Raw genomic sequence first — 5,000 nt, 5'->3', positions numbered from 1 at the left:
CATCTATGAGAATGTGACCAAACTACATTGCCGTCTGGCCCAGAAACGACACCTCCATCTACAGGAATCCAACGGAACTACACCAACCATACTGCCAAACCACAGCATCGCCATCTATGACAATGTGACGAAACCACATGCAATAGCCCCATCTACGCGAATCGGACGACACTACGTCCACCATGTCGCGCGCAACACGAAAACTAAATACCGCCATCTGCAAGTCTCCCGAAACATGACCTGCTGCACCGACGATACCGCCATCTATGAGACGCCACCCCGACTACGACATCGCTAGGTCCCACAGTACCCATTTTTCGACGCCACCCACAAAGCCTGCATCATCTGTCCACCACAGGAACCCGAACGCCAGTGCCTGCGTCGCACGAAGTAGTCAACCGACAATCACTCCACCCGCACCCGCACGTGCCCCACCCCAACCGCCCAAATCGCAACCCAAGCGGATGAACGGCGGACTCTTCCCGCACTCGTACGTTGCAATCCACCCCTATATCTTGCGTTTCATGACGAGTTATATCCAATATGCCAAATTCCCGCTGTCCCTATACATGCTGTAAGTCTGTGCACACAATATGAACCACACCTCAGCGAGACACTCCATCACACATTACTCTCTGCCTGTAACAGACACAGATACGATATGTAAGCACCAGCATGGACCAACGTCCGGTGCATCCTCTCCGCCACAGTACACCATCCACACTATGATAACCACACCAGGGGGTCCAATTATAAAATAGAATATCCCACCCGTCCAACATCCACAATTGCTCAGATAAGCCACCAACACCCACACATGTCCTACACAGGGGTGCACCCAACACCACCACACTGCCTCCTGTTACGGCACAGAAACAATGGCAGGAATGAATCACACAGGTCTGCCACTCCCTTGCCGCAACCACAGACGCGGCGCGCCTCCAGTCACGAGCGAAAAGCGCATCCTGACGAGACAGAACTGCTGTGACATACTGACGCTGCCTCAGACATTCACTTACAATGATCACTACCAACGAACCTGCCCCCCCCCCCCCCCCCCCCCAAACACACTATCTCTTACCATGTTGTGTACTGTAATCCAACCCATTTTGCACCTTAACCTAACCAAATTTGTAACGCAATTTGTACCGCAATGTAACGCAATTTGTACCGCAATGTAACGCAATTTGTACCGCAATGTAACGCAATTTGTAACGCAATTTGTGTCTTAACCTAACCCACGTTGTGCCTTAACCTAACCCACGTTGTGCCTTAACCTAACCCACGTTGTGCCTTAACCTAACACACGTTGTGCCTTAACGTAACCCACGTTGTGCCTTAACGTAACCCACGTTGTGCCTTAACGTAACCCACGTTGTGCCTTAACGTAACCCACGTTGTGCCTTAACGTAACCCACGTTGTGCCTTAACGTAACCCACGTTGTGCCTTAACGTAACCCACGTTGTGCCTTAACGTAACCCACGTTGTGCCTTAACCTAACCCACGTTGTGCCTTAACCTAACCCACGTTGTGCCTTAACCTAACACACGTTGTGCCTTAACGTAACCCACGTTGTGCCTTAACGTAACCCACGTTGTGCCTTAACGTAACCCACGTTGTGCCTTAACGTAACCCACGTTGTGCCTTAACGTAACCCACGTTGTGCCTTAACGTAACCCACGTTGTGCCTTAACGTAACCCACGTTGTGCCTTAACCTAACCCACGTTGTGCCTTAACCTAACCCACGTTGTGCCTTAACCTAACCCACGTTGTGCCTTAACCTAACCCACGTTGTGCCTTAACGTAACCCACGTTGTGCCTTAACGTAACCCACGTTGTGCCTTAACGTAACCCACGTTGTGCCTTAACGTAACCCACGTTGTGCCTTAACGTAACCCACGTTGTGCCTTAACGTAACCCACGTTGTGCCTTAACGTAACCCACGTTGTGCCTTAACGTAACCCACGTTGTGCCTTAACGTAACCCACGTTGTGCCTTAACCTAACCCACGTTGTGCCTTAACCTAACCCACGTTGTGCCTTAACCTAACCCACGTTGTGCCTTAACCTAACCCACGTTGTGCCTTAACCTAACCCACGTTGTGCCTTAACCTAACCCACGTTGTGCCTTAACCTAACCCACGTTGTGCCTTAACCTAACCCACGTTGTGCCTTAACCTAACCCACGTTGTGCCTTAACCTAACCCACGTTGTGCCTTAACCTAACCCACGTTGTGCCTTAACCTAACCCACGTTGTGCCTTAACCTAACCCACGTTGTGCCTTAACCTGCTCTGTAATTGGCATATGACACGTTACATTAATCTAGTGTTGTCTAACCACAACCCTCTGAATATAGTTCGCTACTCGCACCGCCCACCCTCTTGTGTGTCGTTTCATGTTGAACACTTCGCAAGTGTTGCTTACTTTTTACATGCTCCCGCTGTACACTGTAATGTGGACAACTGCAGGATGTACATCGCCCCCCCCCCTCCACCCTGCCTTCGCACGCTGGTCGTTCAGGTGCTTGCGTGTTCAATGCCCTTCGCAGCTGTTCACTGGCATTCGCATGTCGAAGCGCTCAGTCTACGTCGTGGTACGGCCTGTGTCCACTGTCCGCTGATATCGTAAGCTTAATCCTCACATTGTACTGCACATAGGTCCGTATGTACTGAATGATACGCTGTGGCACATGTGTGACCGTACGACTGCGCCCAACAACAGCGAACCATACGGTCCAAATGTTGTGCACTCAGCCACGTGCCGTCTCCCCATAACAGCTACATTGCAGTGTGGTACGCCATAGAGACGTGTGGGAGTAACGGACGCCCTGGATGGCGATCAGCATGAGCCGTCTGTTGATGTAGTGGCGCGTGTATTCAAACGTAGTCGTCTCTTCTCACACAGTGTGATAGCATGGTGCACCGCGTTCCACATCTGCGACATGGTACAGATGCTGGTTGACAGTCGGTCTCGTAATGGACATCGCATACGTAGGGGGCCACCTCCCACGTGTTCTCTAGTCGTGCACATTTTGTTGCGTGTATGTGGGCAGACGTAGTGTGTCGTGACACCTAACAGACAGGTATGCAATAATCGTTGCATTTGCAAACTGGGATGGACGTCTACGTTTGCTGGTGACGTGACGCAACGCAAATGAACAACTGGTAAACCCATTGTGGTGCGGTTGTTGTTGCTGGAGGTAAATCAGTAAGGGCAAATCTGTGTGTGAAGCGATACGCGGCGGTGGCTGGGTGGGACCGTCCCCGGCCGGTGAGGGGGGGCCGCCCGGCGTGCTGGCCGCGCGGTGCGTGGGCGCACGCGCTACAGCCGGCTGGTGGGGGCGCCCAGTGGCAGGCGCGCCGGCCGACGGACGCGGCAGGCGGCGCAGCTGCGCGCCGGGGCACCCTGCGCGCGGCGCCGGGCGGCCAAAGTGGGTCCTCGCGGGCCCGGTGCGAAGCGCGGTGGACATCTGCAGTGTGCTGGTCCGACTGAGGACTGTGTGCGTTGAGGATGCGCCGCCGCCCGGCACTCGGCGCCGCGACGCCGTCTGCTGCTCGGTCGCCCCAGCGGTTCTCGCTGGTGGTTTGTATCGCAGTTGTGCAGACGTGTTGGCACGTGCGCTGTGCTGGGAGAGTTCGCTTCGGCACCCACGTGGGGCCTTTGCCCTTCTGTGGCGCTGGCGTTGGAGCTGCCGGTCACCGTAGGTGGCGCGTGTTGTCTCCCGCCGGCAATGCCACGACAGCACGCTCCCGGGCCTCTGTCGGCAGCGGCAAGCTCAGTTGGGAGCACGGGTGGTCGCACCTAAAGCGTCTACTCGCCTAACTCCGGGCGATTGCGCCTCTCTCGAACCCGACCAAGTACTTAGGACGGCGCTGCGCGCCGCCGGGACCTGAGAGGGTTTCGAGGTGTATTGTGCAGGGGAGCTCAGCCTCCTCCTGTTTGCAGAATAATTGAGCGGACGCTTGCGTGTTCGCGCGGGCCCCTGGGACACACTCCCGGGCGGCCGGCTGCTCAGCTCTAGTTGACGCAGCTCCCTGGTTGATCCTGCCAGTAGTCATATGCTTGTCTCAAAGATTAAGCCATGCATGTCTCAGTACAAGCCGCATTAAGGTGAAACCGCGAATGGCTCATTAAATCAGTTATGGTTCCTTAGATCGTACCCACGTTACTTGGATAACTGTGGTAATTCTAGAGCTAATACATGCAAACAGAGTCCCGACCAGAGATGGAAGGGACGCTTTTATTAGATCAAAACCAATCGGTCGGCTCGTCCGGTCCGTTTGCCTTGGTGACTCTGAATAACTTTGGGCTGATCGCACGGTCCTCGTACCGGCGACGCATCTTTCAAATGTCTGCCTTATCAACTGTCGATGGTAGGTTCTGCGCCTACCATGGTTGTAACGGGTAACGGGGAATCAGGGTTCGATTCCGGAGAGGGAGCCTGAGAAACGGCTACCACATCCAAGGAAGGCAGCAGGCGCGCAAATTACCCACTCCCGGCACGGGGAGGTAGTGACGAAAAATAACGATACGGGACTCATCCGAGGCCCCGTAATCGGAATGAGTACACTTTAAATCCTTTAACGAGTATCTATTGGAGGGCAAGTCTGGTGCCAGCAGCCGCGGTAATTCCAGCTCCAATAGCGTATATTAAAGTTGTTGCGGTTAAAAAGCTCGTAGTTGGATTTGTGTCCCACGCTGTTGGTTCACCGCCCGTCGGTGTTTAACTGGCATGTATCGTGGGACGTCCTGCCGGTGGGGCGAGCCGAAGGCGTGCGACCGCCTCGTGCGTGTTCGTGCGTCCCGAGGCGGACCCCGTTGAAATCCTACCAAGGTGCTCTTTATTGAGTGTCTGGGTGGGCCGGCACGTTTACTTTGAACAAATTAGAGTGCTTAAAGCAGGCAAGCCCGCCTGAATACTGTGTGCATGGAATAATGGAATAGGACCTCGGTTCTATTTTGTTGGTTTTCGGAACCCGAGGTAATGATTAATAGGG

At 54.1% G+C, this 5,000-nt stretch overlaps 1 non-coding gene across 1 annotated transcript in view; it reads left to right on the top strand.

Annotated features, from left to right (window-relative positions):
* Window positions 1–4,034: 4,034 nt before the first annotated feature.
* The window catches only part of LOC126129157 (small subunit ribosomal RNA), a 1,909-nt gene continuing 943 nt past the window's right edge, over window positions 4,035–5,000 (top strand). Inside the window, exon 1 of the ribosomal RNA XR_007527132.1 lies at window positions 4,035–5,000. This exon is cut by the window's right edge and continues 943 nt beyond it. This is a non-coding gene — a ribosomal RNA (small subunit ribosomal RNA).

The sequence above is a fragment of the Schistocerca cancellata genome, unplaced genomic scaffold (assembly GCF_023864275.1).
Source record: "Schistocerca cancellata isolate TAMUIC-IGC-003103 unplaced genomic scaffold, iqSchCanc2.1 HiC_scaffold_521, whole genome shotgun sequence".
NCBI classification, from domain to species: domain Eukaryota; kingdom Metazoa; phylum Arthropoda; class Insecta; order Orthoptera; family Acrididae; genus Schistocerca; species Schistocerca cancellata.
This window is presented reverse-complemented; position numbering and strand designations above follow the sequence as displayed.